The 21,183-nt window shown below is 44.8% G+C and overlaps 1 protein-coding gene and 1 non-coding gene across 2 annotated transcripts in view; one reads left to right on the forward strand and one right to left on the reverse strand.

Moving 5' to 3' along the window:
- The window catches only part of BMPER (BMP binding endothelial regulator), a 223,944-nt gene that overhangs the window by 82,649 nt on the left and 120,112 nt on the right, over window positions 1–21,183 (forward strand). The window lies entirely within an intron of this gene.
- LOC119924731 lies at window positions 15,435–15,572 on the reverse strand. Its single transcript, XR_005449427.1, has one exon. It is a non-coding gene; the product is annotated as a small nucleolar RNA SNORA7 (small nucleolar RNA).

Raw genomic sequence — 21,183 nt, forward strand, 5'->3', positions numbered from 1 at the left:
CTTGTCTGTTCCGTGGCCTTGGGCAAGCAATTTCACTTCTGTGTTCCTTAGTTACCTCACCTGAAAAATGAGGATTAAGACTATAAACCCCATGTGGGACATGGGACCATATCCAACCTGATTAGCTGTAATTACCCTAGCGCTTAGTGCAGTGCCTGATACCTAGTAAGCATTTGACAAGTATCCTAAATAAAAGTCACTTATCTGGGCATCATTTACCTCATCTTCAAAATTCGGATACAATGCCTGTTCTGTTTCCTACTGTAAGCTTCATGTGGGACCTGATTATCTTGAATCTACTGCAGACTTAGGACAATGCTTGTTACAATAGTAAACACTTTCATTCATTCAATCGTATTTATTGAGCACTTACTGTGTGCAGAGCACTGTACTAAGCGCTAGGGAAGTACAAGTTGGCAACATATAGAGAAGGTCCCTACCCAGCAATGGGCTCACAGTCTAGAAGGGGAGACAGACAACAAAACAAAACATGTGGACAGGTGTCAAGTCATCAGAATAAATAGAAGTAAAGCTAGATGCAATCATTAACAAAATAAATACAATAGTAAATATGTACAAATAAAATAGAGTAATAAATCTGTATAAACATATATACAGGTGCTTTGGGGAGGGGAAGGAGGTAGAGCAGGGGGGATGGGAAGGGGGAGAAGAAGGAGGGGGCTCAGTCTGGGAAGGCCTCCTGGAGGAGGTGAGCTCCCAGTAGCTCACTTAACCAATTATATATTATTATTACTATTAATGATGTAATCATGATTATTATCATCATCATCACTATTATTATTAGACCTGTTATCCAACCATGTGAAGGTGGAGTGTCTTGTTTGTGCTGATAGTTTGGATCAGTTCCTTGTAGGAAGATAGGTTCGTGTGGAAAGCAGGACACACCCTGGTTAGGCTATTTCTCTGACAGGATGGGAAAAGGAAGAAGACCATTCCAGGTGACATAAATGATGACACATTTTACTCTTAACATCAAGAGTATTTTCCAGTAGGAAAATCTCCTTGGAAATGCTTAACTTTGAAAGTGAGTGAGAATGGTAGGTCTGTCAGGTTGGAATGAAAAATTCAACACCTTCCTAGAAATTAATTTTGCTAAAGACAGTATGTTGGTCCTCATGTGATGAGAACGTTGTTGGAAGAATATTCAGAAAGGGGGATTTCTCACTGATCCCCCATGCTCTAAACCCAATCATTTCCAGTTTTTATGCCTTCTTGTTGAGTAGTGGCCATCAGGTGAAAAATAAGGTAAGCCACTGTCCCAGGGCACCAGGTAGTGGGGACAACCACACTACCCCTCAAATATGGTGGTGGAACTGCTCTCAGAAAGATGGTGGGTGGAAGCGATCCTTTAGTTGGGTGATGACAGGGTTTTAGACCTGAGCTGTCCGGAGTTTTCAGTCCATGATGGCTTCATGAGCGTGGTGGGTTGGCAACAGAATGCAATTCTTCAGTCAGACTTTCACCGAATATTGTTTCTGACATCATATTATTTTCCTGTGAATAGACAGAGCATAAGCTCAATCATAGAGAAGCAGCATGGCTTAGTGGAAAGAGCCCAGGCTTGGGAGTCAGAGGACGTGGGTTCTAGTCCCGGCCCTGCCACTTGTCTGCTGTGCAACCTTGGGCAAGTCACTTAACTTTTCTGGTCCCCAGTTCCCTCATCTGGAAAATGGGGATTAAAAGTGTGAGTCCCACGTGGGACAACCTGATTACTTTGTACCCACCCCAGTGCTTAGAACAGTGCTTGGCATGTAGTAAGTTCTTAACAAATACCACAATTATTATTATTATTATTATAAGGTAAGGCCACCTACGATGGGATTGGATAGCCTATTTTTCCTTGCCTTAGGGCCACTGAAAGTCTGCAGTTGACATGAGTGATCAAGGGAAAAGTGATTTTCCTCTGTCCTTATTTAAGCTAGAGTTTTCCATTGCCTTGGATGACCATGGGTTTCAGGATAGGTGTTTGTTTGAGGAATAGAGGGAGGCTGTGGGGATTGGTGGGCTTCTGCTACCTACCAGACTCCCTTCTGCTGGGACAGCCCTGGCCATGGGAAGACTAGACCATGGTCTACCTTGCTCCACCCAGAGTCATTCTTTCAATCGTATTTGTTGAGCGCTTACTATGTGCAGAGCACTATACAAAGTGCTTGGGAGAGTACATTGCAACAATAAACAGACACACTCCCTGCCCACAACAAGCCTGCCATCTGGAAAGCGGTAGATGGACATTAATGTAAATAAATAAATTACAGATATGTGCATAAGGGCTGTGGGTCTGGGATAGGGGAAGAACAAAGGGAGCAAGTCAGGGTGACACAAAAGAGAGTGGGAGAAGAGGAAAGGGGGTCTTAGGGAAGGCCTCTTGGAGGAGATGTGCCTTCAATAAGGCTTTGAAGGAGGGAGGTGAATTTGAGGAGGGTGGGTGAGGGGTCTTCAGCAAGATAGGCAAGAATGAGGCACAGTGAGAAGGTTAGCATTAGAGGAACAAAGTGTGTGTACTGAGTTGTAGGAGAGTGGTGAGGTGAGGTAGGAGGGGGCAAGGTAATGGACTGCTTTATAGCCAATGGTGAGGAGTTTCAGCTTGATGTGGAGGTGGATGGGCAACCACTGGAGTTTTTAGAGGAGTGGTACAGAGTGTGGAAGAGCTCAGACTTCTTTGTAACTCATAAGAGAGGGGACAGGGGAAAGGAGTAGCGTGAAAACTGGTGAAATTGGGCCCTAGAAAACGTGGAGGAGACCCGACCTTGGGAAAGACTTTAATGGGGCTCTATCCACTCAGCTAAAGAAAATCCGGTGGACTTTCGTGGGGTTACATTCTTAGACTGATTTCTTCTCAGTGGGGAGGAACAGATAGAAAGAGGGGAGAGGTAGGCCTGAAAGTGGAAAAATTGAACTTTAGGCGATTTTGTTCTCACAGGCGCTGATGAGAATGAGCCGGCTGTTCAAGTTCCAAAATGCTCTTTTCTTTTGATGTGGGGAGCTAAAAAGGAAAGTCTTGGCGAGCGATGACTTTGGGGGAGAATGGTAACCATAGAGATGGCGGTTTCAGGGTGCAGAATGGCAGGCTCTCGGCCCGAGCTCCTATGAGCCGGTCACAAGGTCTCGCTGCTGTTGCCCCGACGGTGGGCTGTGGGCGCTCTGGCATGAGAGCTATGTGGAGTCCGAAAGTGCTGCCCACTGAGCTGTGCTGAGAGCTTGGGGCTGGGGACGTCTTACTGCCGATCCCCAGTGGAGCAGACCGGAGCTGGGAGGGAAGCATGAGAGTGTACGTTCTGCCACGAAGAGGCCATCTACGCAATGGGGCACTGGTACTGTGGTGGACGGAGCTAAGGTGACCCCTGGAAGCTGGTCCCCCCCCAGGTTCGTTGGGGTGAGGCTGCAGTACATTCCCCTTCATTTTCCTTGGGCTGAGTGTTCATAATAATAATAGTCGTGGTATTTGTTAAGCACTTACTGTGTGCCAAGCACTGTACCAAGCGGTGGGGTGGCTACGAGCAAATCGGGTTGAATGAAGTCCCTACCTCACATGGGGATCACAGTCTCAGTCCCCATTTTACAGATGAGGTAAGCAACTTGTGACTTGCACAGGGTCTCACAGCTGAAAAGTGGTGGAGCCGGGATTATAACCCGCGGACTTCTGACTCCCAGTCCTGTGCTCTATCCCCTATGCTATACTGATTTCACTCGCCCATTTTCTTCTTCTGGCTTGGGACTCCTTCCTTTTCCAGGTACGACAGATGACCACTTTCCTCATCTTCAAAACTCTCCTAAAATCACATCATCGCCAAGAGGCCTTCCCCAATTCAGCCCTCTTTTTCTGTACTTCCCCAATCTTTGTGTCTCCTGTGCACCTGGATCTGTTCCCTATAAGCATTTGATATTCAGCCCACTCTCAGCCCCTCAACACTTAGGTACATATCTGTAATTTATTTATATTTGTATCTGCCTCCACAAGTCTCCTCTAGACAATAAGGTCCTTGTGGGCAGAGAATGTGTCCACCAACTCTGTTTTACTGTACTCTCCAAAGTGCTTAGTACAGTTCTCTGTGCACAGTAAGTGCTCAATTCATTCATTCATTCATTCAATCATATTTATTTTTTTAAATGGCATTTGTTAAGCACTTACTATGTGCAAAGCACTGTTCTAAGCGCTGGGGGATACAAGGTGATCAGGCTGTCTGGCGTGGGGCTCACAGTCATCATCCCCATTTTACAGATGAGGTAACTGAGGCTCTGAGAAGTTAAGTGACTTGCCCAAGGTCACACAGCAGATATGTGACAGAGCCGGATTCGAACCCATGACCTCTGACTCCAAAGCCCGTGCTCTTTCCACTGAGCCACGCTGCTTTATTGAGTGCTTACTGTGGGCAGATTACTGTACTAAGTAAGCGCTTGGGAAGTACAAGTCGACAACATATAGAGACGGTCCCTACCCAACAATGGGCTCACAGTCTACAGTAAATACCATTGATTGATTGATACTGAAGCCAGACCAGAAGATAGATCCGCAGGAGGTGAGACTTCCCCTGTAAAATCAGCTCAATTAATTAGCTGAGAGCAACTGATTTTGCTGACTTAAATGGGCTATTCTGAGCTGGAGAAGGTAGGCTTATTTGGAAGAGGTCCTGGAGTCCATAAACACCTCTGTTTCAACACTTGCTTGAGCAAAAATCAAAGTATGTCTCCTAGGGACAAAAAAAAACGGTATTTGTTAAGCTTACTAAGTGCCAAGCACTGTACTAAGTGCTCGAGTGGATACAAGCAAATCAGGTTGTACACAATCCCTGCCCCATGTGAGGCTCACAGTCTCAATCCCCATTTTACAGATGAGGTAACTGAGGCCCAGAAAAATCAAGTGATGTGCCAAAGGTCACACAGCAGACCTGCGGTGGAGTCAGGATTAGAACCCATGACCTTCTGACTACCAGGTTTATGCTCTAGCCACTATAAAATGCTGCTTCATGGAGATCTCCTTTAAAATAGAACCCTCTCTCTCCCTTCACTCCCCCTGCCATTCCCTTCCTCCTTATTCTGCTCTTCCTCCTCCTTTTCCCTGACCCATCCATCTCTCTATCCAAAATCGATAATGGAATGGATGCACAGCACAGTGGTTGAGCCCAGAAAGGGTGATGGAATTATGTTCATCTGCTGAGCCCCTGCTATAAATTCCTTCATAAGGAATGTGTTGAGCTCCTCCTGGGAGAGCATGTTGCCGAAATGTGCTGCAAAGATTCAAAGATCCCCACTACTTCAGATGGCAAGAGAAGTGCGGAGAAGGAAAGTCTCACTGCGATTTACTCATAAAATCTTTCAGAGGAGGGCTGTGTCTACATTGGTATGTTTCTGTAGTGAGGTGATACAATAACATATAGCATACAAGCCTACAATCTGAGATCATACTTGGGAAGCTAAGTATTTTTCTGAAGACAGAAAAACTCGGAAAGAATCAGGTTGTTTTATTGTACTTCCAAGTCTGGTGCTAAGTGCTTAGTATGAAGCACTGAGCACAGTAAGTGCTCAATAAGTACCATTGATTGAAACCCAAAATGTGGAGATGGAGAGGATTGATTGGTGTGTGTTTCTGCTCTGTTGGGAAACACCTACCACTGCCAAGGCTCAGGGTCCCCGTGGCTTCCGGGGGCAAACCATTGGTGTTTATGGGAGATGCAGCTTGTGAGGAAGTGGCCCTCAGGAGATTATGCCTGCCCATTTCTCCTCAGGAATTGTTCCATCTCCCCAATGTTTTCCAGGAGGGATGAACCCATAGGAACTGCTGGCAAAGGGCAGGGCTTGGGACTTTGATGGCAGGCAACATTCCTGGAGAGTTTGGGGCCTAAATCTTGGAGCCTCTGGACAGCTTGGCTTAGGTCACTTCGGCCTCAGGACTGAATCCTTCCTTCACCCACAGTCAGCTTTTCAGTGAAATTTGATTTTGTCCCATAGAGGGGCCACCACTGAGAACGCTGAACAACCATTTTGATTTTCGAACATACAGGTCGCTCAGTCTTTACATGTAAACAATGTTGAATTGTGGGGGGGTGTTGGCGGTATATTAGTCATTTCAGTTCTACCTTCTTGCATTACTCCTGCCCCTCACCTTCAAAAATAAATAACAGAAAAGGGTTTGCCCTACATTCAAGATTCAGAAAGCTAAGCAAATTTATGCTGTTGGGAGTTTTGAGTTGGTCTTGAATTTGCAGGCAAGTCACTGAAAATTTATCTCGATAACTACTGGGGAGGGTTGATGAAAAAGCAAGCGACATTCACTCTGGTTAGCAAATTTGATGAGCAGTTTTTCACCAAAACAGCAACTTGGAGTTGAGAGCGTTTCAGCACCATGGCTTAACCACGGGTTAACAGAACAGTGAGAGTTGGGAAAAGAAGAACCGGAGATATGGTCTCAAATTAACGTGACCAGAAGAAAAAAGAGGAAAACCTTGTGAAATGCTAAAACACCACCAGCTGTAAAACAGGCAGCTGACAATTGTGGATTAGGAAATTTTGAGACCTTGGTTAAAAATGGAAGTTGACTTATTTCCAAAGTATACAGTGGGGACCCCTAGGTTTTAATTACTGATTCCAATTCAAACTCTGAATAAAGGAAAGCTCAACCTCTCTTTTCTTTCTATATATCTCTGGGTATACAAACACATGCACATACATTTATATAATATGCATATGAATGCATGTAAATAAATATATACTTATGCACATAATGTTTTTTTCAAAGATGGTGCAATCAATCATATATATATATTTAGAGAGAGAGAGAGAGAGAGAGAGAGGAATGGATAGAATCTAATTAGTAGATCTAATTATATAGTTGTCTTTCACAGTAGAAGAAGATACCACAAATGTTGAAATTCATCTCTGTGTGAATGAAAAGATAGATGTATGACTATTGTATGCCTGATAGAATAGATCCTTGGTGTGCTAATGAATTTCTCATCTTTTCCAGTGCAGAGTCTGTCTCTATTTTTTAAATTCTTCATCTTGGTATACTGTTTGCCAGGTCCTAGTATGTCTGCTACCATTTTTCCAGTAATCTACTGCTACAACACACTGCTTGAAATTGTACTTCATTGGCTTGTTAAATTGTCTTTTGGCTTAACCCTACCATTTTTTGATGGTATTTAAGCATTTGTGTGCCAGGCACTTTTCTAAGAACTGGGGTAAGATACAAGACAATCAGGTTGGACACAGTTCAGGTCCCACATGGTGTTAATCCCCATTTTACATGATGAGATACCTGAGGCACAGAGAAGTGAAGTGACTTGCCCAAGGTCACACAGCAACAAGTGCAGAGCTGGGATTAAAACCCAGCTTCCAGACCTGTGCTCAGTCCAGTAGGCCACACTGCTTCTCAGTGGTAGTATATACCATTCCATATACTACTGCTTGGCACCTTGGTGTCGTCCATTTTCCTCCCATGTCTCATCCATTCTTTCATCCTCCTCCCATCTCTGTCTGTCCCGGCCCAGGAGAATTCCCATACACCAGTGATGATGATGATGATTATGGTATTAAGCATTTACGATGTGCCAGGCACTGATCTGAGCGCTGGGGCAGATACAAGCAAATCGGGTTGGACACGGTCCCTGTCCCACATAATAATGATGATGGTATTTGTTAAGCAGTTATTATGTGCCGAGCACTGTTCTAAGGGCTGGGCACCGGGCTCACAGTCTTAATCCCCATTTTACAGATGAGTGAACTGAGGCACAAACAAGTTTAAGCGACTCACCCAAAATCACACAGCAGAGAAAGTGGCGGAGCCGAGATTAAAACCCAGGTTCTCTGACCCCCAGGCTGTTTCCACTAGCCCACACTGCTTCTTATTTTCAATCTCCTTTCAGTGTCTCCCGTATATTCATGGCGCTTTCATTTCACTAGGGAATAAACTGGATTATTTTAACCACTTGTGGTTGACCCTTGCCTTCCACCCTGTTCTTCCACGTGGCTGCCGTCCTTCAGAGGACAAGCTGAACACCCCAAAATTATCTTGTGCTTTAAATACCTCAGGGGCAGAGAACAACCTCATTGTAAAAATATTCCATGCGAGGAATAAAGAGCAGATGGACAATTTCATCCTTTTTTTCACCACATCTGTGAATTAGGGATGCTTTGCTTAACGAGAATCCAGGGAAACTTCAGCTGATATGACTTCTTATGCTGGTTCTCTGTGGTTTCACCAATTTGGAACTTGAGGGCTCTGTAGCCCAAAGCAGTGTTAAGTATAAAGTTTGGGGCTGGCCAGTGTTTTTGGTTTTGTCTTCCTCCAAAGGGTATGTCATGAAAATTATACGAACAACCAAAACCTGATTAAGCTTTAGAGCGTGTCACTCGTACCAGGGAGAAAATAGATGTTGGTGTAGAGTAGTGGGAAAACATGAGTTAGTTAAGTGATTTTAGTCAGAAGTCAGAAGGACCTGGTTTCTATTTCCGGCTCTGCCATGTGTCTGTAGTGTGACCGTGGGCAAGTCACTTAACTTCTCTGGGCCTCAGTTCTCTCATCTGTAAAATGGGGATTAAGACTGCGAGCCCCATGTGGGACAGGGACTGTGTCCAATCTAATTAACTTGTATCCAGCTCTGGTGAGCGTTTAACAAGTACTGTTGTTATTATTATTTTGACTTTCCTGTTTCACTGAGAGTGTTAGGAATGGCAGCTTGCCCATCTGCTAATTAACCCCCAAGCCCCTTTGGGGATAGCCAGCTGGACACCTCTGATCTTGCTGAATCGCAGGCTGAAATTCACGTAGGCCAAGTGCTTAGTACAGTGCTCTGCACACAGTAAGCACTCAATAAATATGATTGAAAATACGTATTTACACTCAGAATGAAAGATAGAACTGTGTCTCTCCCCAGCTTCTGGGTTCTAATCCTGGCTTTGCCACTTTCCTCCTGTCACTTTATGCAAGTCAATTAACTTCACTGTGCCTCAATTTCTTCGCCTGCATAATGGGGATTCAGTACCTCTTCTCTCTCATACTGTGGGACAGGGACTGTGTTTGACCTGATTAATATGTATCTACCCCAGCACATCGAACAGTGCTCAACACATAATAAGTGTTTAACAAATATCATGAAAAAAAAATCGTCTAGGAGACCTGGGTTTTTGAGGTGGCTTGAAAGCCAAAGGCTTTTGTGGAAGGTGGAGCCCGGACTCTGGGAGAACCTGGTAGGGTTTAGGTTTTGATAATAATGATGGTATTTTTTAAGTGCTTACTATGTGCCAAGCACTGTTTTAAGTGCTGATGGTCCATTCTCTTTCTTCTCTCTCTCTCTTTCTCTGTCATGGCAAGAGCTGGGTAAAGGATGGCATCCACACAGAGAGCTGAGAGAGTGGAACCCAGAACAGAGCCTCAGACTGAGAGACCAGGATGGACAGAGACCTCCTGTGGAGAAGTAGTGTGGCCTAATGCAAAGAGCACATGGGCCTCAGTGTCAGAGAACCTGGGTTCTAATCCTGGCCCTACCCCTTTCGTTCATTCATTCAATCGTATTTATTGAGCGCTTACTGCGTGCAGAGCACTGTTTCCTGAATGACCTTGTGCAAGACACTTAACTTCTCTGTGACTCAGTTTCCTCATCTGTACAATGAGAATGAAACACCTATTCTCCCCGCCACTTACTATAAGCCCCATCTGGGTCAGGGAGTGTTTCTGACCTGATTAACTTGAATCTACCCCAGCCCCTAGAACAGTGCTGGACACATAGTAAGCACTTAATCGATTTGTCTTGTCTTATTCTGTCATTTCCAGCCCTTAGTGACATCATGGACACATCTCGCAGAATGCCCCATTCTCCATCTGCCATCATTCTGGTAGTAGATCCATAAAGTTTTCTTGGTAAAAATATGCAAGTGGTTTACCATTGCCTCTTTCCACGGAGAAAACGAGTCTCTACCCTTGACTCTCTCCCAAGCTGCTGCTGCCCAGCGTGGGTGAACTTAACAGACATAATGATAATAACAAAAATAAAAGCTGCTATGGAAGGAAGGCAATGAAATCCTGAACATTACTGCCCTGAATCTCTCCTTGTTTTTGTTTTTCTTTTAATTTCTTATGGTATTTGTTCAGCACTTATTATGTGCCAGGAACTGTACTAAGTGCTTGGGGTAGATACAAGCTAATCAGGTTGAGCACTGTCCCTTTCCCTCATTGGGCTCACAGTCTTAATCCCCATTTTACAAATGAGATAATGAAGGCCCAGAGAAGATGAGTGATTTGCCCAAGGTCACACAGCAAACAAGTTGCAGAGCTGGGATTAGAACCCAGGTCCTTCTGGCCCCCAGCCCACTAGGCAGTGCTGCTCCTCTCTTCCATACTGTTGTATAGTTTTGATATTTTATGTGGCAAGCACTGAGCTAAGCACATTGTTTGTAACTTGGAGATAAGAATATGATGATGATGGTATTTTTTAAGCACTTACTAGGTTCCAAGAACTGTTCTAAGTGTTGGGGTAGATACAAGGTAATCAGGTTGTCTCAGCTGGGGCTCACAATCTTAATCCCCATTTTACAGATGAGATACCTGAGGCATGGAGAAGGTAAGTGACTTGCCCAAAGCTGATAAGTGGCAGAGCTGGGATTAGAACTCATGACCTCTGACTCCCAAGACCTTGCTCTTTCCACTAAGTCATGCTGTTTCTTCTTCAGATAAAGTCCCTGTACAAAGAGGAAGATAGCAAATACCTTAACCCCATTTTACCAGATGAGACAACTGAGGCTCTCAGGCTTCCTTCCCCTTCATATTCAAGGGACAATCACTCTTCACACCTTCAAATCCCTATTAAAATTACGTCTCCTCCAAGACGCCTTCCCAGACTAAGCCTTCATTTCTTCTACTCCCGCTCCCATCTGTCTTTCCCTCTAGACTTAAGATATTTGTGGGCACAGAGTATATTTACCAAACCTGTTTTAATTGCAGTCTCCCAAATGCATCGTACGGTGAACTGCGCACAGTAAATGATTGGTAAATACAACTGATTGATCTGAGAGTCTGTGACTTGACTCCCAGAGCATGGCCCCGGGAGTCTGAAGGAGCTGGGTTCTAATCCCGGCTCCCCTACCCTGCCATATGAGCTTGGGCAAATCACTTAACATCTCTGTGCCTCACTTATCTCATCTGTAAAATAAGGATTCAGACAGTGAGCCCCATGTAGTACATGGACTGTGTCCAACCTGATAGCTTGTATCCATCCCAGTGCTTAGCGTAGTACCTGGAACACAATAAGCACTTAACAAATAGCATAAAAAGTGCTAATGATGACCAATAGACTGATGCAACTCAGTGAACTGAGAGTGAGCCAGGGGCGATTTATTAGAGATGATGCATTTTGAGGAGGAATTTAAAGTTGGAGAGGGCTGAAATCTGGTGAATTTGCTAAGGGATCACATCATTTTGACATACAGGACCATTCTCTTGGCCCTCGGTTTGGGTGCTGGAGGGGACAGGGTTCATATTCCGCGTTGGCGGGAGGGTACAAAGTTTCCCCACCTCTAGCATGGGTCAGGTTCTGGATGCTGAAATTTCAGCATCCATTCTGCCTTGATGGCTCTCTCAGGGGTGCAGGCCCTTAGCCCGGAACCTCTCTTCATTTCCTATAAACCAAATGGGCAGTAAGGACCTTCTCCACACCGTAGGGTCGCATGAGTCGCTGCTTGATTTGCAGGGCGGGGAAGAGGATGTTAGAAAAACACTTCCAGGGCTGGTCTTACAAGGGTCCAGTTCTGATTATCCTCAGATCCCTGGTCCAGCTGCATCTCAAGATGATTTTTGAGCATGGCCAGGTGCCATTTGGGGATGTGACAGGGTGGTGGCTGAGAGCCGAGAATGGAGTGGCAGATGCAGAGCTTCCTCTCCGGAGAGTAGTAGAGCTGTGCTGTGGGATAGTGGGGAGACGATTGTGGGGAGACCCCAGAGGGAGTGGGGATTTGGGGTGGGGTTGGGGGGTTTCTGACACAGGGACAATGTAGGCAGGTGGCAGGCAGGCTGGGATCGGTGGCTCTTGGCTACTAAAATGGGGGAATCAGATTCAGCCGGGAATGCCTCTAGACTGTAAGCTTGTTGTGGCCAGGGAATGTGTCCATTTATTGTTGTGCTCTCAAGCACTTAGTACAGTGCTCTGCACACAGTAAGTGCTCAATAAATACAACTGAATGAATGAATGAATGAATAAGCCCCTCCTCTGTTCAACTGGACTGAAAGCCTGATCTTCTCTGAGATCTTGGAAGTTCAGTGAAGAGAGAAGGAAATATCTGAGAAATGACAGGAGGCCTAGCCCTCCCTTTATTAATATTATTATGATTCTTATTATCATTATTACCATTAGTATCATTTTATTTATTAAGCTCTTATGTGCTTGCTTTTTTTTTACTCTATTTTATTTGTACATATCTATTCTATTTATTTTATCTTGTTAGTATGTTTGGTTTTGTTCTCTGTCTCCCCCTTTTAGACTGTGAGCCCACTGTTGGGTAGGGACTGTCTCTATATGTTGCCAATTTGTACTTCCCAAGCGCTTAGTACAGTGCTCTGCACATAGTAAGCACTCAATAAATACGATTGATGATGATGATGATGAGTAGAGAACTGAGGCTCTGAGTCAGGAAGGATGGAAGAATGGAGCTGAACCCAGTCGGGTCATTAATTGCTAGAATCTCCCTTGTTTCATTCTAGCTCTTTGATCATTGCTATTCTAGGCTGTGTTCTTTGGGCTGCCCTCTTGTGAGGGAATTAGCTGGGGGTGGTAGTGAGGCCCCATTGGAGGAAGTCTCCCGCAATTTTCCAGCAGAGTTGGGGGTGATTTGGCCTTGGTGGAAAAAGATGCTCCATCACTTCCTCCTCTTTAGGGAACTTTTGTCTAAATTTCTGGAGACGTGTTAGGGTACAGTTCCTCTAATTACCTTGGATAGGACCCCTTGAGGAGACTCTTCTGTTGGCAGGATTGCCATTTCTGCGGTCATACAACAGAAACCCACCTCAAGCTGTGCTAACCAATCAGTCGGTGGTATTCACTGAGTACTCCCTGTCTGCAGAGCACTGTACTAACTTTTTGAGACAGTATAGTATTAAATCCTTCGTAGATGTGATCCCTGCCTTTGAGGAACTTACAGTCCAGATGGGGAGACAGACACCAAAATTATTGCAGCTGAGGAAAGAGATAAAGTACATCCAAGTAGAGACACTCTGAAAGCAGGGAGAAAGATGAGACTGCAGAGAAGAGCAGTCAGGCAAAAGGAATCTGGATTCCCATTAGAGTGAAAGCACTTTGTGGGCAAGGAATGTTTTTGGGACATCTGTCGTAAATTACCAAGTCCTTGTACCATGCACTCACCCCCAGTGGGCACTCAGGTAGTGCCATTGCTTCTGCTACTTTTCTATCCACATTCTGGTTAATTGCTAAATTTGAGCACATGTCCCACACCTCTCCCAGCCTTCCCCTCCATCCAAGAATGGATGGGTATTCCAAGATGTCCACAGGAAGACCCAGGAGCTCCAGAGGGATGGACTCTTGGCTCCTAGTGGATGGACTCTCCTCCCCTTCCCAGTTGCCAACCTCTCTCATACCCACCAAGGAACCCTAAGGAGCAGCTTTGTCGTGTTGAAGGGCGTGGGGGGGAGGTCATCCCATCACCAGGGAAAGGGCTTGGAGAGAGCAAGTCAGAGCACCATGAGAAGATGGATTGGGACCAATTATCACAACTGTTTCTCGTAGGTGAAATGACAATTTCGAAGGGCTCAGAATGGTCACATCAGCAGAGTGGTGGTGCTGAGAGCCAGGAAAGTAGAGGAAGCCTGGGAATTGCCATTCTTGGAGCGGGACTGTCTGCAACTCCCAACTCAGTGCCTGTGCTTTCCCCCAGACCCCCGACCTCCAGTAGTTTGGTTCGGCCGGGGGAAATAGCTGGATTAGGGAGTTGGGGGAAAGAGCTGGATTAGGGAGTCAGCGGAAGATGGGTTTGAATCTCAGCTCTGCCACTTGCCTGCTGTGTGATTTTGGGCATGTCAGTTAACTCCTCTGGGCCTCAATTTCCTCAACCCTAAAGAAGGGGATTCAATCCCTGTTCTCCCTCCTACTTAGATGGAACCCCAGGTGGGGCAAGGAAATCAGGTTCCACCCCCTTCCTGTTTACTTCAAGCCCTAGGATTTGGTCTACAAGGGGCTGAAGCCATGTCTTATTCTTCCTCTGTGTCCCTTCACGTCTCCCAATCCAGAGTTTGGCACATAGCAGGTGCTCAGGAGATGGTTGCGGGACGCGGTGATGGTGATGAGTCCATAGGCAACCCCACTGAGTGGCTTCCAAACCACTGATGCTAGGGAACTTCCTTCCTCCCTGAAGATTTCTTTCAGCTCCTCATTCTACTTGGGTTGACTTTTCAAGCAATAGTTTGGTCTGCCACAATAATTGTTTCCTCTGGCAACAGAACCTTTTAAGCTGGTTGTGGACTGGGGATGTGACTGCTATACTGTTTAATTGTACTCTCCCACATACTTAGTACAATACTCTATAATAATAATAATAATAATAATAATGGCATTTACTAAGCACTTACTATGTGCAAAGCACTGTTCTAAGTGCTGGGGAGGTTACAAGGTGATCAGGTTGTCTCATGGGGGGCTCGCAGTCTTAATCCCCATTTTACAGATGAGGTAACCGAGGCACAGAGAAGTTAAGTGAGTTGCCCAAAGTCACACAGTTGACAGCCAGGATTTGAACCCCTGACCTCTGACTCCAAAGCCTGGGCTCTTTCCACTGAGCCACGCAGCTTCTCCTGTATACAGTGTAGTGGATAGAGCACAGGCATGAGAGTCAGAAGGTCATGGGTTCTAATCTTGGCTCTGCCAATTCTCTGCTGTGTGGCCTTGGGCAAGTCACCTAACTTCCCTGTGCCTCCGTTACCTCATCTATAAAATGGGGATTAAGACTGTGAGCCCCATGTGGGACGTGGACTGTGTCCAACCTGATTTGCTTGTATCCACCCCAGCAACTAGTAAAGTGCCTGGCATAGTAAAAACTTAACATATACCATTATTACTATGATTATTATTATTACTACACAGTAAGCTCACTAAATATGACTGACTGGCACTCTCTCCCAAGTTCATATATTCACTTGTTCATTCAATCGTATTTATTGAGTGCTTACTGTGTGCAGAGCACTGTACTAAGCGCTTTGGAGAGCTGTTGTCTTATGCTGTCTAGTCATGTCTGACCCATAGCGACGCCATGGACACACCTCTCCCAGAGTGCCCCACCTCCATCAGCAATCGTTCTGGTGGTATAGTCACAGAGTTTTCTTGTTAAAAGTATGGACGAGGCTTACCATTGCCACCTTCCACGCAATAAACCTAAGTCTCCACCGTTGAGTCTCTCTCATGCTGCTGCTGCCCAGCAAAGTTTTGACTTACAGCAGATTGTCTTCCACTTGCTAGCCACTGGCCAGGCTAGGAATGGAATGGGTAGGCCTCTGCTTGACTCTCCCTCCCATATTCGAGACTGGTAGAGTTCTGGAAAATCTCCAGGTGCGACCCTGAGAGGGGGTGACTTGATTATCTTGTATCTACTCTGAATACAGTACTTGGCATGTATTGATGCTTAGCAAATACCCCAATTATATTTCATTAACTTTTCTCTTTTTGTCTCTTTCTCTTACATACACGTATGGATGTGTGTGCGTGTGTGCGTGCAATGGAACTAGAAATTTGGTTTGACTGATCCTCTTATATTTTCAAAATATTCCAGATGCTAAGGTTTTAGACCTATACCAGGAATCAGATATCTTTGCCTAAAATGGTGAGTCAACCTCCAAGATAACTTTTCTAAAGAAAAAAGCTAAAATGGTTCTTGTCCTTTTAAGCAGATGACAGAACACAGAACCAAATTAGCATCAATTTTTCATTTGACTGTGTTAAAAATGACTTTGTTTTTTGCAACTGACACCCGTTCTGGATCAGTGATCAAGTAGCCCTAAGTTAGGCGTGGAAAGGTTCTCTTGGGCAGTGGAATTACTTGTTCAAAATACCACATGACATTGAAAAGCAGCGTGACCTGATGGATAGAGCATGGGCCTAGGAGTCTGGAGGAAGTGGGTTCTAAAACTGGCCCTGCCACTTGTCTGCTCTGTGACTTTGGGCAAGTCACTTAGCGTCTCTGAGTCTCAGTTCCCTCATCTGTAGAGTGGAGATTGACTGTGAGCACCATGCAGTACATGGACTGGGTCCACCCTGATTATTTTGTATCTACCCCAGCACTTAGTAACATAGTAAAGTGTTTTGTTATTTTTAAATGGTGTTGGTTAAGCGCTTTCTATGTGCTGGGCCCAGTACTAAGGATCGAGGTAAATGCAAGCTAATCAGGTTAGAAACAGTCCATGTTCCACATGGAGCTCACGGTGTTAGTCCCCATTTTACAGATGAGGTAACTGAGGCTCAGAGAAGTTAAATAAGCTCGCCCAGCAGACGAGTAGCAGAGCTGGGATTAGAACCTTAACGTAAATACCATTAAAAAAAATTTGTGGGTCCTGGTAAATCTTTCTTTGAATATTTTTGTCAGTTTCTAAAGAGTCATTTGGGTAGTCATATTGTTTTTTCAGTTACCTTCACTGTCCTTGAAAATCTGCTTTTCTGACTGTGATGGGCAGATGACAGGAAAGGCTATTTGTAACACTTGGGGAAAAAGTGTTTTTTTGCAGCTCTAAGTTCAAGGAAAGGAGAAGGAAGGGACCCATGAGGCTTTTTGGCTTTCTTATTAGTTTTGCAGCATCTATAATATTCATAAACAATAGACACAGCTGTCTTCAATAACAAAATCCAGTAAACGAAAGGGCACAGGGTGTGTGCCAGAAAACACAAACAGCCCACAGGGAGATTCTCCTAAGACCAAGGAGGTTTCTTCATAGTGAGGCAAGACCCTGTTTAGTAATGACCTAATTGTAAATTTAACATAAGCTTCTATCAGAGGATAAAAATGTTTGACAGTGCTCTGGGAAAAGTTGGCCAGAATTTCTGGTAGCTCTTAATGAGCATCCCAGAAAAATCTTTAGTTTTCTTCTCCAAAAGGATTATTTGACCAGCTGCCAAAAGTAATCACAGCAAACTAATCAGAGAGAGAGTGACCTTTCCTCCTCTGATTTGCAAAGAGAAAGCATTGACCACAAAGTGGTTGGTCAGGAAATCTGGGAAGCTGTCTGCTCACTGTTTGCTGACACCTGCTTAGTACAGTGTTCTGCACACAGGAAGAACTCAATAATACCATTGATTGATTCACTGCTGGGAGGACCAAAGCATGTGAGAATTAGGATTTGTTTCAATCATTCGTATGGATTGAGCATTTACTATGTGTATATCGTTGTATGAAGTGCCGGGGGGAATACGGTATAGCAGAGTTGTTAGGCAAATTCCCTGCCCACAATAAACTTACAGTCTAGAGGGCTCTTTGAGGGCTATTATCCAATCTGGTGGCCCTGTCGAACTCTTAGGGTTTGAAGCTCCTTGGGAATAGTCTGCTCTCTATAGGCTGATATAGGGAATAGGAAAAAGGCTGATATCTATTTTCCTGTCCTTCGTTGTCACTTAGAGTGAGGAGTAGAAAGAGGAAAGGGTCAACGGGAGAGTTGGGGGAGGGTCTCGGTGAAGGGTCATGGTCGTATCTCTGCACCAGGCCCTGTCTGTTCAGGTCAAAACCAGCCAGTGTCTCTGTCTACGTCTTCCACTGTCTGGACAAGGTGTGCACTCAGAGAATCATAAAGGTGGGTAGGAATTCCAGGGATCATTCTGTCTTTCCCTTCCAACCGTGTGGGCCAAATCACCCAACCACAGCTTAATGGGAACACATTTGTGAGCTGCATTTGTGTGGAGACCAAATCTAGTCACACCAAAAACTGGGTGTTGTGGGGAAAGTCTGATTGAGGGGAGGAGGCTCCTTTCCAGGTTCTTTCTGGATGAGCCCCAAGAACATTTCCAGGCCAGAGCGGGTGGGGTTTTAGTGCTCCTCAGGTGTCTGGATTACTTAGATCATGCTTTTCAGATTGACTTACTAACCGCCCCAGATACTGGAAATCCCCTGGTTTGTTTTTAAAGTGCTCACTTATGGCTGAAAATGTAATATTCAGCAAGGATAGCTACCAACGCGCGGGCGAAAGGTCTTAAGCAATGACCAATACAGATTTTCAGGGCTATGTCAGCAGGAGTGGTCAAGGAGGAGATGAGAAGCTCAGGAGGTTGTTGTTTGGCTGGGCCAGCTAAGCAGCGTTATGCGATCTGTTCAGCTGCCTAAATCTTAGCAGGCGAAAGAGCCTGGCTCTGTAGCACAGACCGGCATGTTCAGGGGAAAGGTCAGCCAGCTTTGAAAGCCAAGCTCCTGCAATTTTCTTTTGTCTTCCTTTTGTTTTTTAATTCTATTAGAGAGTGGTGTCCTCAAATGTTTGCTGGGAGGGAAGTTTCCAGTCGGTGGTGAGGGTCTGCAAATGTTTTATAGTCTGTTACAGTGCAATGAGAGAGAGGTTTTACCACCCCATCCCCTCACTCCATGCAGAAAGTTGGCAATCACTGAAGAAAATATTTCATCCTAAATTGTTCCCAGTAACAGCAAGAAGAGCTTATTTCTTACCGTTCCCATGGATATCCATATCCATGCCCAGGTCCAGATTTAACCTTGATAAGCAGCTGAGACCGAAAAATAAAATGAGCCCTTTGGGAAATGAAGCACCGGCATCAAAAACAGATTGAGGTAATTGGGAGCCCTTGGCTCCAGGATCTCAGGGGACTTGCCTGCATTTGAATCACCATTTTTATTGGGAATCGGGATAAAATCCTCTCGCCCTGGGCAAACTAATGAGCTGAAATCAGAGACCACCTTTTCCATTCAACCATTCGTAGCCCTTTGGTACCATGTGGGCAGGGAACCTATCTACCACTCTGCCATATTGTACTTCCCAAGCGCTTAGTACAGTGCACTGCATGCAGTAGGTGCACTGTAAATACCATCAATTGATCTTTGCTTTACATTGCTAATATTTAAGGACTTATTCATCCGCATGTCTGCCTTTCCACCTCTCTGAAACTTATTTTAGTGTCAGTCCCCCAACCTAGAATGTAAGTTTGTTGTGAGCAGGGAAAGTGTCTGTCAACTCTGTTGTATTCTCCCAAATGCTTAGTACAGTACGCTGCACAGAGTAAGCACTTTAAAAATACCATTGATTGATTGAGGGCAGGAATCATTTTTGCTTCTCCCAAGCTCTTGGGAGTGGACATAAAAAGGTCCGACGCAGATTTGTTCACACTGGCCCCTGGTTTTGAGTTGGCTTTAGATGGATGCCAGGGACTGGGAGGTTTTCCCTGGAAGGATCAGGGAATATTTCATCCCTCTCCTGCTAGGAGTGGCTCAACCTAACTCAAGGGAAAAGAGAGAAAGGCCCGAGTGGGGGAGTGCGGTCTCCTTGGCCCACGTGCAGCCTGCCTGTGGCCAGGCAACAAGAAGCTATCTTTAAATGCCAACAATGCGCAAAGGACTGTGGGCCAACCAGTGACCTTTCCAGTCACATTTGCACTTGTGGATAGGATCTCACCATCAGCAACGTCACCTCTGAACACAAAGGTCACCTAGAAATAGACACCAACTTGGAAAAAAAAATGATCCTAAAGATCGGAAAATGAAGGGATTTGAGCACACATGTAGCCTTTCCACTTGACTTGCCATTGAGCCATTGAGATGATTTCTAATTTCTACAGGCTGGACTATTCTAGTGCTTTTCATTCATTCAATCATATTTATTGAGTGCTTTACTGTGTGCAGAGCACTGTACTAAGCGCTTGGGAAATACAAGTTGGCAACATAAAGAGACGGTCCCTACTCCCTACTCAACAGCAGGCTCACAGTCTAGTGCTTGTCTGGTGCTGAGGGTTTTAAAAAGGAGGGAACTCTATCTAGAGACATGTTTCCCTGGACCCCATTTTCTTGAATCACCCATTTAGAAAATGGAAAACTCCTTCTTGCAGGGAATAGCTAGAGGAGGGGCAGATAATAATAATAATAATAATAATAATAATAATGGTATTAAGTGCTTACTATGTGCAAAGCACTGTTCTAAGCACTGGGGAGATTACAAGGTGATCAGGTTGTCCCACAGGGAGCTCGCAGTTTTAATCCCCATTTTACAGATGAGGTAACTGAGGCACAGAGAAGTTAAGTGACTTGCCCAAAGTCATACAACTGACAGTTGGTGGAGCCGGGATTTGAACCCATGACCTCTGACTCCAAAGCCCATGCTCTTTCCACTGAGCCACACTGCTTCTCATGAGGCAGATGAGGACATCACATAAGCCTGTACCTTTGTGTGATAATAAGGGGCTTAAGCAACCACCTCCAGAAACACAAAGCTTGAGTAATAAATCAAAACGATCATTCAATGTATGTAATGATAATAAGGCTTTTATTCCCAAAGCATTAACATAGCTTCTTATTTTTGCACTTACAACTGTGTGAGGTGTTTTTGCCCCTATTTTTCAGGTGGGGAAACCAAGTTTCAGAGAGGTTAAGTTACTTGCCCAAGACCTCACAGAAAGAGTGCTGGCAGAGCTCAAACTTGAACCCAGGTCCTTATGGCACCCAGACCAGTGCTCTTTACTACACCGTCTTCCCTTACTATTACTCTTGGGATGTTAGTTGTGACTTATTTTTCAAAATGCTAACGAGCAACACAAGTAAACCTTTCCAAACGCCAGGCTTTTACATCCTTCGTGGTTTAAGTCTGAAAAGGAAGGTTTTTAGCCAGGATCATTTTCACATAATTAAGCAGGTTTTATTTTACAGAGTGAGAATGAATGCTTGAAGTCACTGTGTGCTACAAGCTATGCTTATGCAGCAAGAAGAGACAGACAATAGTTGTATCAACATTGGCCCGCATCGCTAAACCTTGAAGTGGAAGCCATTCAGGTGGTTAATGCTGAATTTGTTGAGGATTCATGACTCCAAACTCCCCAGCGGGTGAAACTTTTGCAGTTGTAGTAATAATTGTGGTATTTGGTATGTGCCAAGCACTGTACCATTCATTCACTCATTCAATCATATTTATTGAGCACTTACTGTGTACAGAGCACTGTACTAAGCACTTGGGAAGTACAAGTTAGCAACATACAGAGGTGGTCCCTACCC

This window comes from Tachyglossus aculeatus, chromosome 2 (genome assembly GCF_015852505.1).
Source record: "Tachyglossus aculeatus isolate mTacAcu1 chromosome 2, mTacAcu1.pri, whole genome shotgun sequence".
NCBI classification, from domain to species: domain Eukaryota; kingdom Metazoa; phylum Chordata; class Mammalia; order Monotremata; family Tachyglossidae; genus Tachyglossus; species Tachyglossus aculeatus.